Below are 13,827 nucleotides of genomic sequence, written 5' to 3'. Positions count from 1 at the left end.
CCTGGATACCAGTCCACTTACTTTTATGGGTGGGGTGCTTGTTTTAATTTAGTTTTATATTGTCTTAGTCACTGAATCAACCCCATATGCAACCAGGAGCACACATCAGATTCACAAACTTGAAATCCAAACTCCTACCTAAAGATTCCAGAATAGGCAGGGTCCCTTCCCCAGGAAAGACTCACGCAGACCCCCGAGGTGTCACAGTGGGAGCAAGAACAGCCTCGGGCCTGGGGTCTTGGGCGGCGAGGGGCTGTCACTGGGTTCCAGGCTGCTGAAAGGTTGAATTTTATGGGAACCTAGAAGAGGCCAACCAGATTTCACCTCTGAGCATGAGAGGTTCCCCCTTTAGAAGAGTGGTTTTGGCCTTATAAAGCTGCTGTCGAAAACCATGTGGTTCTGGTTTAAAAGCAGAGACATCTGTGCTCTAGAGCAGGTACCCAGAGAAGGAGCCAGCCTCTCCAAGCATCAGAATACCATGAACAAGGCATCATGATTTATTCACTGTGCTCCAGCAGTTATCAGCTCTTTGGAGGAAGAGCTGAATTAGGGTCTTATCCTTTATTGCATATTACTATGAACGGTATGGCACCTCCCTCCCCAGTTCAGACGTGAAGTCCTGAAACCCCTGAGACCTTTGACTATGACTCTGTTTGGGAATAGAGTAGTTACAGATGTTAGTCATTAAGTTAAGATGTGCTCGTGCTGGAGTAGGTGGGCCAACCCAGTAGGACTGGTGTCCTTATAAAGAAGGGACATTTGGACCCACACAGAGGGGAAAGCCCTGAAAATGCAAGCAGTGATCAGGGTGATGTTTATCTGCCAGTGATGGCCAGCAGGTCCCCAGGAGCTGGGGGAGAGGCATAGAAGGTAACACTGCTCATAACGCTCAGAGGGGACCACCTTGTCTCTGATGTCCAGTGTCCAGAACTGTAGGATAGTACCGCTGGGCGAGCCACCCCATTTGTGTGCACGTGTGTGTGCTAAGTCGCTTCAGTCGCGTCTGACTCTTATGACCCCATGGACTGTGCCCACCAGGCTCCCTGTCCCTGGGATTCTCCAGGCAAGAACACTGGAGTGAGTTTCTGTACCCTCTTCCAGGGGATCTTGCCAACCCAGGGATCGAACCTACAGCTTCTGCATGGCAGGCGGATTCTTCACCACTGAACCACTGAGGAAGCCCTTGTATGTACATAGACGGAAATAAATTCTAGGTGGCATAAACTGTTAATAAAAATTCAACTCCTGGTGGGAGCTCCCTGTGCTTGAGACCCAGGATTGGACTTTGGGTCTTTATTCCAGCTGATCCCAGAGCCATCCCCTCCATGGGAGAGAAGTCCATCAGAGGTTGACTCCCCTCCCCCAAAGGTCTTCACAAAGCAGTCTCTCCTTCGTCTGCATCCTTCCAGAGAAGCTAGTCTGTTCAGATAGACCACACAGTTTGGCAAGTGGGGGCATTGAACACAGGGAAGAGTAGGGACTACACTGGCCTGACTTACTACTAAGTCACCTGTGCTCAACCAGGGGCCAAAACATGAGTTGTTTTAAATTATAAAAGTAACACATGCTCACAGGAAGATCAAAAAGTGAAACTTAAATAGTACAAGGCAGTCTGCAATAAAAAGTAAAGTTCCCTTTCTCCTCATTGCCCAGCTCTCGCCTCATTCTTCAGGCATGAGCAGTGTGGATGGATGTTGTCTATCTTGTCCAGAATTTACCTGTGTTATCACATTTCCACCAAAAACCTCCTGGCACTCCACTGAGTGGGGATCGTACTTGGTTTAACCTAACCCTCTTATGACAAACAGTGTCATTGTTTGCAGTTCTTTCTTATTGTAAACAAAGCTGAAACGAACATTCTTGCATATGGGTCTTTGGTCACTTAATGGTGGAGAGCTGGGTGGTTAGGTAGATGATGGGTAGGTAGATAGATAGATATACTGGTAAACTTAGATTCTCAGCACAGCGATTGCTGATTAAAGGCTGCGTGTGTTTATGACTCTCTGTGTGTGTATGAAGCTCATTTTTATAATTGTCATCAGAGGGCTGTGTACCCTGTATGGTACAATGAGAAGGCCCTGGAGCCTGGCTGACCCCTGCTCAAGGAGCAAAGGAACCCAGTATGGGTGTCTTGTGTCTGATTTCACTGGCCCCCGAGCGGCAGCTAAGTCACTCCCCCGTGATGAAACCGACTCCAAGCAATCCGTCATTTCCATTGGCTGTTTCTGAAGCTTCAAGAAACTCTAGAAGGTATTTACTGAGCCCTTCTGGGAGCAAAGAGACAGACCCAAAGGGAGGTTTGCAGCAGGGGCGCTTGCTTAGGCGTCGCGCTGGAAGCCCCTGAGTTGGAGACCCCGTGGCCGCAGGGCGGGGTAGGGTGCGTGCTGCCGCGTTTAGGCACTTCACTCTTTCTGGCGTTGCATCTTCTGAGTCCATGTTGGACAGAGCCTTGTGCTTTCCTGGTTGTTGAGGAGCTGGTCCCACTGGCGTTTGGCTTACGTTTCGCCCCTGCGGATCCCTGGTCTAAGGTGAGCAGAGCTGAGCAGCCCTGCTGCTCGTACAGATGGACGGTGCTGCAGCCCAGGGATCCAGCCTCAGCCCTCAGCAAAGGGTTTCCCTTCTGTGGCCTGATTTTAGTTACGAAAATGCAGCAAACAGGGATGCCCACTGATAACCAATGAACATGTTCTGCTTTTTAAGGAACTTCTCAGTAATTACTGTCACTAACTCTTGATCTTTAGCGGTATTCTTGTAATCTCACCATAATGGTAGATAAGTTGACTTTCCCAAAAATCAAGTGTTATTGGTGGTACAAAGGTTATTAGTATAAGGTCATTCCTAGCAGATATGTTTTGGAGGGGAGTTGGGATTTTGAGAGTGAAAATTGTATCTACAGATACGAATTCTTGACTCTTAATAAAAATGGTAGCCCCGCCCAGCAGCCGTGTGGGGTTCACTGTCCGCATGTTCTGGACCCAAGGAAAGTCTAGAGGTTGTGGTCCCTTTGTAACCTAGCCACTCATGTCTCTCTCAGCTCCTCGGATTTCACTTTTTTCTAAACTTCCAGTATATCTGTCAGTCTTCAGGTGTATTGTGTTCTTTGCATCCAGCTGTGTGTCCTCCCCTGCCCGCTCCCTGCTAGAACAACGTCAGCACAGTAGCAGGGCAGCGGCTGGGACGCCTGTGCTGGCCCAGTAGGCGCGAGCCAAGGTCTGCATAGGATATGATATTGCGCCCTCATTGAGCGGGGGGAGGCGGGGGTCGGGGGATGCTGCTCAGGGCGCAGCTGGAGGCCCCCTCGTCCCTAAAGACCACGTAAGACCTGCCCTGCCTCTCATGTCAGACGTTCGCTGAAACTGGATGCTGGTAAATGCATTGCAGAGCTTGAGATAAAGATAGTACATTGGCCTGAGGGCAGAGCCACCTTAGTCAGTGCGGCTCCGGCGGTCTGGGGGGCTGATCTGTGGGGTGGCCTGCCCTGCCATCACAGAACAGAGGGACAGGCAGTGGCGAGGGGATGCCGCATTGCGGCTCTGTCTGACGGGCTCTCTGCGCGGCCGCCGCGCAGTGCTCCGGCGTGGACGTGGGCTTTCCGAGGGCAGGTGCCGCCGCACACCTGTGTGAACCGAAGCGCGGTCTTTGCATTCTGCACATTTTCCTGACCCCGACCGGGGCTGAACACCCTGATGCCTGCGGATTTGAGGTCCTAAACCTCCTGACAGTGAAAACAGATACTTCCTGGGGAAGGAGGAGGAGCCTCTTGGTGCAGAGCGCTGTCTTTGTGACCCTGCCCCCTGTCGGTGACGGCAGGCGTGAGATGCTGATTGAGGAGGGACCTGTGTGTCATTATTGTCACACGATGTGTTTTTTAAACTTTTACTTTGAAATAACTTCAAACCTATAGAGCAGCTGCAGTAGCGACACAGAGCACTCCTGTAGATCTTGGCTCAGATTCCCTAGTCGCTCACATGCTGCCCCATTTAAACCATTTTCCTTGCTCCTGTACATTTATGCCAATGTGTATAGATGTGTGTATAACAGGAGGCACTGTAGCACACAGCACTTACCAAAATCAGGGTGTTCACATTAATAAGTGCAGGGATCCAAACCTTAGTCAGAGTCTCTAATTGTCCTTTAAAAAATATATATATATATTGGAATATAGTTGCTTTACAATGTTCTGTTAGTCTCTGCTGTACAACAAAATGGATCAACTATGCATAGACCCACTCTGTTTTGGATTGCTTTCCATTCAGGTCACCACAGAGGGCTGAGTAGCCTTCCCTGTGTTGCACAGCAGATTCTCATTAGTTACTATTTTATACGTAGTATCAATAGCGTATATACATCAGTTCAGTCTCCCAACTCGTCTCACTGGCCCGCCTTCCCCCGGGACCCACACATCCTCCCAGTGTCCTTTATGGCTTCTTTTTTTCTGGTTCATGAACCCATACAGGTCCCACCTCTGTACTGGCCTGAGTGTCTCTACTCTCCTTCCACGTGGGGCCCAATCTGGCCACTCCATTTCCTCTATCACATACGCGGTGACTAGAGCCCTGTCTTTGCTTTGTAGGAGGTTTCTTTGGGGCCCCTTCAGGCTGTACATGGTGGGCAGACCACAGGCAGCTGCCTCGTTCTCGGGGCGGGAGTTCAGGACGCTGTGATGCTGGTTTCTCTTGTCACTAATGTTGGTATGCATTAGTCCTGTTGGCTAGGTTTCTCCATTGCGATGTGGCGTCTTTCCCTTGTAACTAGAAAGGAGTTGAAAGGAAGAGAGCTTGGAGCCATGTTACACGCGTCCTCCTCCAAACTCCTTTGGCTGGTTTTGTCAAATATTACCGGTTCCCGTGTGGCGACTCCCATTCTGGCGTTAATCTATCAGTCGGCCTTCAGCCGTGAGGATGAGCAGCGCTTCCCTCCCAGCTGTGTGTCTGTGTGTGCGTTTATTCGTCGTAAGAGCAGGTTAATGGTTACTGGATCCCGTGACTCGTGGCCACTGCAGTCCTTGTTTGGTCTGACCTCACATTGTCCCAGTGATGTGGGGCCATCCCGGGCCCTGGATTATGTTCAGCAGCACTCATGCCTCTGCCCACAGAGGATAGTAGTGCCCCCAACACACACCACTTGTGACAAGCAGAAATATCTCAGACGTGGCCAAATGTGCCTCGGTGGGGGCGTGGGGGGTGTCCAGCCCCCGTCAGGAACCACTCAGGGCAGGAAGGGGTACTGCTTTCTCTACTACATTTTATGATTCATAAGAGAGAACGTGGGTTCAGTTCTTCAAATAGATTAGCCAGGAGAAGTCTTCAAATTTGCTTTATTTCTCCTGGTGGCTTTCTTTATCCTCCTTTTAATATGAGGAATAGAACCTGTGCAAACCTGTAGAATAGTGGTGAAGCCCACATGCCCCCCACCCAGACCCCACAACTGTCAAACCACACCCCCTTGTATATTATATTGTTCTGAGCCAAATTCCAGCCATCATATCGTTTATCTATAAATCTTTCAGTCTATTTCTATAAAAGATCCAGACTGTTTTCTTAACAATACTATGAATACCATTGTGACACCTAATTCCTCAATCTCACTTTTGAAAAACTTTGTACTCAGGTAGGAATTGCATTTACACTGCATGTCTGCAACCCTAGTGCCATGAATTCCCTTACAAGACACTGCCACCCCAGGGAAGGGCTTGGCCGTGGGAGTTTGCTCCCCCGGGGGCTCTGATCCACACTGAAAAACCCAGTCCCAGGCCACCTTGCAAGTTTCAGCACCACATTCATCCCTCAGGGCTGCCTGCGCCCAGCAGAGCTAGAGAGAGAACCCAGTCAGCAGACCCCTTACAGGTCATCTGGTCAACCCCTGCTCTGGGCATGGCACAGCCTTCACCACCCCCAGGATGGACGGGCCATGATGGGGCCTCTTTTCTCAAGGACCATCACTCCTTCTCATCGTGGGCTTCAGCTGCTTGAAATACAAAGCAAACTTCAAATTCTTGGATTTTCAACTGCTTAGACCAGAAACAGTTGAAAGCCCCATAGAAGTCTCTGAGGTTAGCAGAAGCCCAGGGTGAACTTCCTGCCAAGTGCTCCCTCTTCCTGAATTGGTGCTGTGGACAGTCTTTGTCCTGCAGCCTGTGGGGAGTGGGATCTTTTAGGCACATGGTGCCCCAGGAGGAGGAGTCGAGAGCAGTGTGTCTGGAGTGAGCGTATGCGGGGCACTTGCTCTGGGCTGTGGTGTTGCATGCATTTCTGTGAGTGACACTCACCATCAGCCTGTGTAACATCCCTCTGTTTGGGGTCGAGGATCTGGGGTGGGATGGCTCGTGCAGGGAGTGGAGAGCAGGAGCTTGAATCCCATGCTGGCAGCTTCTACAGTCTCCGTAATGATGCACTTAGAAAGCGTGGGGTTGGGGGTGGGGAGCGGGGTGCCTTAGACATCCAGGAGAGGGGGGCCAGCACCCAGCGCTTGCTTGATGAGTGCTTATTTAATGGGTGGTGGAGGTTCGGAGATGCTCAGAGGAGACCTGTGCTTTAAGGAATAGTATGCATCCTGCCAAACACATGTCATCTCCTTTCTTGGAAATATTTCCCCTATTAGAGGTGGTACTCTGGGGAAATTGACATCCGGCCATTTACCCTGAGAAAATAATTCATGCCACACTCCAAGACTCATGTAAAGATGTGCCAGGGCGCTCTGTGAGAAGAAGGATCACTGAGAAGCCACTGAGTGGGCAGCCCTGGGACAGCACCGCCTTCCTCACAGCCATGAGCAGAAATCCCCCACTAGCACTAATACACCAGAGAAATACAATGACCTGGGTATAACGTGATGTTGCTGGTGTAACGTGAAGCTTGACACCACGATTGCAAAACCTCAGACGCCATCTGAGCCCAGTGGTGTCCATGCATCTATTTATAAACAGCTGTGCAGGAGAAGACAGGAAGGACACACTCGAGAACTGTAACTGTGAATCTGGGAGTTGTCAGCGGTGGTCACATTCTTTCCTTTGTCCTGTATGTGTTTTCCAAACATGTTACAGTGAAACCTGTGAGAAAAGATGAATGTGTCTGTGTTCCCCTGAATGACTTGGGTTAAACGTGGCTATATTTCAGTACAAACACGACTGCTGCTGTCGCTGGTGTAGGGCTGGTTGACCAACTAAAAGTTATACTCAGATCAGTCCCCCTGTTGGCCAAGGGTCAACTGTATATGTATGTGTGTATGCATGTGTGTTTGTGTGTGTACATTTTTGTGTATATGCATGTGTGTATATTTATATACATGTGAAGGACAGGGACGCCTGGCATGCTGCAGTCCATGCAGTTGCAAAGAATCAGACATGCCTTAGCAAGAACAACAAAAACGTATGTGCATGTGTCAGGAATGTCCCCTCTATATGATCCCGTCTGATCCTGACTTGGCATATCCTGGAGGCCACCACCCTTGTCCTTACACAGAGCTCAGAGCGTGGGAACACCCGTGTCGCCTGTGCCTGAATGAGGTCCTCTCCTTTACGTTGTAAAGCAGCCATCCTCCACAGGTCTCAGGGCCACGGGCGGGCAGGCAGGACGGGGCACCTCTCGGCAGAGACTCGCACACACCCTGCATGACCCGGAGCCCAGCCATGGTGCCTAGTCCTGGAAGCTTGCGGGAAGGGGAGCCTTGTAGATGAGAATGGTTTAGCGCAGGGCTGCAGAGTCACAGCAGGTCACTGCGGTGGAGTGGAAGCCTCAGCTGTGCTCTGGGGCCCAGGAAGAAGGGAGGCAGAATGGCAGGCAGGGGGTAGTGCCTCCCCGGGTGAACAGGCAGTCAGAGCAGCAAGCCGGGCCAGGCCCCAAGCACTCTGCAGAGAAAGAGATGTGAACAGACACTCCCAGGACAGCTCAGGACCCTGCTAGTGGGGGGCCAGGTGGGCCCCCAGAGCAGCCCTGTGCATGCAAGGACTCTGATGCCCAGAGAAGGGCTGAGAATCTTCTCTGAGCTCCATGGAAGTGGGACCTCTTGGTTCCTCTATACCTCAACGAAAGAGAATAGGATTTGCCGGGGAAGAGGGGCAGGGGTGAACCATTTTTGACGGTTTATTGAATTTGTTATAATATTGCTTCTCTTGTTTATGTTTTGATTTTTTGCCTTTAAGACTTGTGAGATCTTAACTCCCCGACCAGGGATCAAACCCACACCCCCTTCACTGGAAGGCAAAGTCTTAACCACTGGACCACCGGAAAGTCCCTGGGATGTTTTTAAAACAGCTGTTATTTTTATTTCCTGTAAGATACCACTCTGTACAAATTGCTTTTCTCAAAGTAATAGGCTGTATGTATCTATTCTAGGAAACTTGAAAAGAAATATAGGTGAGCCAGTCAAAACTGATCCTGCCAGGTAGTGACTTGGAGGTGCCAGCAGAAAGCCTTGCACCCTGAATCTTGCCCACGAGCACCAGGCAACGAGGGTGTCCCTGGGGGGCTCCAGATCTGTGCTTGACTTCCGGGAACTACTTTGTGAGTTGATTTAGAACTTTAACTCCTTTAGAAAGGATTGTGAGGACTTACAATATTTTTAATTGTCTCTGAAACCTTGAAATCAATAGATTATAACACAGACCCTTGTTTTTTTAAAAGTCCCTTTGGGTCCCCGTTGTTGAACAGAATGATGCTAATGATGTTGCAGTGTATGGTGGGCCCATGTGATCGTCCGTAGCAGCTTCAGTTGTCATTCCTTGTGGCTCAAAAGAACATCAGTTTAGAACAGAACTGAAAACAGAAGTCAGTGGAATTACATTCTTTTCACTAAAACAAACTCAGCCCAGCCCTGGCCCTGCCCTAATCTGAAGTACATCTAATTTCGTCCACATTTGCTAGGCCTGCCCCACATGGGGGCTCTGAGGGCCCCCGGGGAGAAGCCTCTTGCAGACAGAGAGAAAGGCAGTCAGCAGAGGCCCTGCTTCAGACCTGGGCCCCAGTGGACCCGTCTCCTCCCTCTGGGAGAGTGGTCCTCCCGTCTTGGGGCTTGCACCCTGTGTCTGGTTGGGAGAGAGGGATGCTGACCTTGGAGGGAGTTCGCGTGGGGCCCCGCTGTGGCCTCTGCAGTGCTCAGGAGCGTACCGCCACTGCCCAGGCACCACCGGCTTTGCTGTTTTCCCTCCTCAGAAGCCCGGCCACACCAGGATTTCCTCCGCACCTCCCAACCCTATCACCCAGTCTTCCCTCCCTTTTGATTTTTTTTTAATTGAAATATAGTTAGTTCACAATATGTTGGTTTCATCTTTACAACAAACTGATTCATCTTGCCTGGAGAATCCCATGGACAGAGGAGCCTGGCAGGCTGCAGTCCAGAGGGTGGGCAAGAGATGGAAATGACTGAAGCAACTTAGCACACGGAAAGCACATGTATATGTATCTCCTTGTTCAGATCTTTTCCATCGTAGTTTATTACGAGACACTGGATATAGCCCCCTGAGCTGCGTGGTCGGAGAAGGCAATGACACCCCACTCCAGTACTTTTGCCTGGAAAATCCCATGGACGGAGGAGCCTGGTAGGCTGCAGTCCACGGGGTCTCTAGAGTCGGACACGACTGAGCGACTTCACTTTCACTTTTCGCTTTCATGCATTGGAGAAGGAAATGGCAACCCACTCCAGTGTTCTTGCCTGGAGCATCCCAGGGATGGGGGAGCCTGGTGGGCTGCCGTCTGTGGGGTCGCACAGAGTCGGACACGACTGACACGACAGCAGCAGCAGCAGCAGCTGCACGGTAGGACCTTGCTGTTCATGTTTTCTACGTAGTGCTCTGTATCTCTTACCCCCAAACTTCTAATGAACCCACCCCTCCCTTTCGCCTTCGGTAACCCAAAGTTTTCTGTGTCTGTGAGTCTGTTTCTGTTGTGTAGACGAGTTCACTTGCACCATTTTCTGAGATTCCACATATAAGTTACATCGTATGGTATTTCTCTTTCCTGCCCTGCTTCACTCAGCAGTCTCTAGGTCCATCCACGTTGCCACAATGGCATTATTTCACACTTTTTCGTGGCTGCATAGAATTCCATTGTATATGTACCACATCTTCTCTATCCGCTTCTCTGACGACGGATACTTAGGTTGTTTCTTGTGAATAGTACTGCTGTGAACACTGGGGTGCACGTGTCCTTTCAAATTAGAGTTTTCATCTTCTCTGAATACACGCCCGGGGTGGGATTGCAGGATCACATGGCAGCTCTTCTCCTTAGCTGTTTTTAGGAACGTCCATTCTGTTCTCCACGGCGGCCGTGCCAGCTCACAGACCCGCCCACAGCACAGCAGGGCTCTCTTCTCTCCACGTCCTCTCCTTTGTTAGTTGTCTTAGACTTTCTGACCCATGTGAGGTGCTCCCTCACTGTGGTTTTGATTCACATCTCTGTAATCAGTAGCGGTGCTGAGCATCTTCTAGTGTGGCCTCCCTTTCAATATTGATCTTCCCGCCTGGATGCCCCCTGGTGGCCCTTGGATACAGCCTGGCTTCTCCCTAAGGGTTTACCCACAGGATTTACAGCAGGCTTCAGGAGTTAATGAGAAGCCCAGCATACATCCTCACTTTGAAAATGTATTTAAGCAGGAACCAGAGAGCTTTTGAACTGAGAAGAAAGTTGGATGATAAAGAACTGAGACAAGCGCTCAGCTCAGACCCAGCAGGCTCTCTGGGTCCTGTGCCGAGGACAGGCTATGTCCTCGGCTCAGCCACAGCACTGAGAGGCCACCGACCCCCCCAGGGATGCCCGGCACCTTGGCTGACCCTGGGACAAAGCGCTGAGAGGCCTCCGTTTGCTGTTTTCAGGGGTTGGTCTCTGCCAGTGTCAAGAGTCTGCAGGATTTGGACAAGACTCCGACCTGCAAGGCCCCAGCAGGAAATGTCTGGTCCCCGAAGCAGAAATAAGGGTGGCAGGAGGGAGGTGCCCACTGTCTGTCTGCCTGTTGAGGGCCGTGGACATGATGTATCTTCAACCCCAGCTCTTCTTAAACTCCTTCCTGCAAGTTTGCACAGATCCAAGCTCTTGCTCCCCTCTCTGTACAGTGGATGCAGCAAAGGTGTCAGCAGAGCTGCAGGAAAGATGGAACCTCTGTTACCACATCAAGGCTTTTAGAACGGGCTGCAGCACCAAGCCAGTCAGAGGACTGCATATGGTAGAACCTTCCTCCCCCTATTAACCCTGAGATGGAGGAGTCTCAAGCTGTTGATGTAATTATCCCTCCCTAATATTATTTTTTAATTCAAAGTTTATTTATTTTTATCATTTATACAGCAAGAAAGCAATGCAGTCCAGGAATTTATTACAAATTTCAGAATCAGAATTCTGCCAAGCAGATGGCATACATTCTCATATTTTCTAAGTATATAAGGAGGTGTTATGTTGAACATGATTTGCTCTTTTTTTAGTTTTTTGGTATTTAAAAAATTGTTCTACTTTAGAGAGTTTATATACTAGGATATAGTTGATTTACGGTGTTGTGTTCGTTGCAAGTGTACAACACAGGGATTCAGTTAATACACATACATAGATCTATTCTAGGCTTCTCTGGTGGCTTAGGTGGTAAAGAATCTGCCTGCAATGTGGGAGACCTGGGTTTGATCCCTGGGTTGAAAAGATCTCCTGGAGAAGGAAATGGCAACCCACTCCAGTATTCTTTATTCTTGCCTGGAGAATTCCATGGACAGAGGAGCCTGGCGGGCTACAGTCCATGGGGTCACAGGGAGTCAAACCTGACTGAGCAACTAACACTTTCATTTTCATATCTAGTCTTTTCTCAGATTCTTTTCCCATATAGGTTATTCTGTAATAAATGGTAGTTTTGTCTTTAAAAGCAATTAGCCACTTAATTTCCTTTGCAGTGCAAAAATGGAAAATTCAGCAGTTGGCTTTTCCGAGTGAATTGTTCCCACTGAATCTCAGCGATCATGAGGTCTGCTGTCTTAATTGCAAACCGGAGTCGGTCATGGCTGTCTGGGTCTAGTCCCCCACCCCTCACCTGTGTCTCAGGCCTTCAGCGAGCTCTTGCCTTGTCCCCAGCTTTCAGGGCATCTGAGGGCACCCCAGGGGTGGGCAAAGGAGGCCAGGAGCTTTGTGGAAGAGGCTCCCATTAGCCCCAGCCAGGCTGACCCCGTGAGGCTGCTGCCAGATCCCGTCTTTACAGGCACAGAGAGGCCGGGTCCAGCCAAGTCCCCATGGCTAGTTGCTGATGAGGCCAGATTGCAGTGGGTCTGATTCTCCCCAGAACCCCTGCCTCAACCAGGAGGGTCATGAATGATGCTTCCTCTTCCATCACTGGGGTCACAGAGCCAGGGAGTGACCGGGCCAGACTGGCGCTGCTGGTCTGTGCTCCGAGTCCTGTCCCCCCAACCACCTCGCAGGACCCAGATCTGTGTGTTCCCCAAACAGGTTTACCCTGAAGCCCTGTGTGCCCTCGGGGTCGATCTCATCCTGGCTGAACTGTGAGTTAGTGGAGCGGAGGCCTTGGCAGGCCAACAGAGAAGAAGCTCCTGCATCCCGCCCTCACAGGACCATGAGCATCTCACTTGGGAGCTTAGCCTGCTCCCCAGCATCCCTCAGCCCAGGCCTGCTGCACCAAAGGCTGAGATGGAAGACCCTCTCTTGTTTCCAGAATGAGCCCAGCCCTGCCCAGTTGCTGACTGCAGGGGTGGTGGGCACAGGGCAAGACGCCCCTTCTGGAGCTGCTGGCTTTAGAGGCTAGCAGTTCCAACAGCACCTTCCTTTGTGTATCTGTGTTGGTTACACTCTCCTCCCGAGCTTGTCAGGCTCCATGGGTGAGACTGTGAGCGTGTTTGGTGGCTTCCTTGGCTTTCTGCCTTGGGGCCTGTTTAATCTGGTCAGCAGGCCCTGGTGACTTTGGAGCAATAACTGGATGGCGCGGTGTCAGGGGCGGAGCTGACAGTACGGGATCTGAGGTCCTGTCCTGGCAGCCTGTGACCCTCATGTCTGTCTGTGTCACAGGCTGCAGCCCACCTGCCCCACCCCCAGCAGGTCCCTGGCTCTGGGGATCTGAAAGCTGGGGATGTGGCCACATGACAAAGCACATCTTAGATTTTAATACTAGGTCTATATTTAGACCTCTGGGAGCATGGTCTTGGAGCAAAGGGAAGTGAAGAAAGAGTTTAAAGGAAAGTGCAGTAGGACTGAAAAGAAGATTTAAAAGCTGCTGCTATAGCTGATTTAGGCAGGAAAAGACTTGGAGAGAGACAGGAAACACACTTCAGCCTAATTTAAATTTCCTAGGGAAGATATTATTCGTTGTAATCACAGATACGTTCACTTAGAAACTTAGGAAAGAAGGAGAATTAGGAACATGCTGATTTGGGTATTTGTATGTATGCACTGCTGTGGAAGATTTATATATTTATGATTTACATATTTATGATTATACATGTACTTATATTTAGCATATATATCAGTTGTATGAATTCTTTTTCTAGGTTTGTTTTTCTTTTGTATTAATGTATTTGTTCTTACAAAGTTTTTACCTATACACCAGAGACATGTTTTCTTTGTTAAAATTCCATTTTGTTTTCATAAACTCAGTCATGTTATCTGTATTTGAATATTTAATTGGTTTTGGAGAAGTAGAACTGTCGTTCAGTGAAACGTCAATTCCAGAAAAGACGTGGAGTGGGTTTCATTTAAGATGAATGTGAGTTATAAGCAGGCTCCTGGGTCCTGATCCCCCCCCAGGTTGGAGGGCTGGTGGAGAGGTGGTGGGAACAGTGACCCTGCCCCACTGACAGCTCAGTCCCCGGGGTGGTCCTGCCTGCCCTCTGGCTCTGAGACTCTAAGTCTGCTGTGG

At 50.0% G+C, this 13,827-nt stretch overlaps 1 protein-coding gene across 2 annotated transcripts in view; it reads left to right on the top strand.

Annotated features, from left to right (window-relative positions):
- The window catches only part of GRB10 (growth factor receptor bound protein 10), a 183,148-nt gene that overhangs the window by 124,930 nt on the left and 44,391 nt on the right, over positions 1-13,827 (top strand). The gene's annotated exons all lie outside the window — the stretch shown is intronic.

The sequence above is a fragment of the Bos indicus x Bos taurus genome, chromosome 4 (assembly GCF_003369695.1).
Source record: "Bos indicus x Bos taurus breed Angus x Brahman F1 hybrid chromosome 4, Bos_hybrid_MaternalHap_v2.0, whole genome shotgun sequence".
In the NCBI taxonomy this organism is placed as follows: Eukaryota; Metazoa; Chordata; class Mammalia; order Artiodactyla; family Bovidae; genus Bos; species Bos indicus x Bos taurus.
The sequence above is the reverse complement of the archived record's forward strand: the minus strand, read 5'-3'. Positions and strand labels throughout refer to the sequence as shown.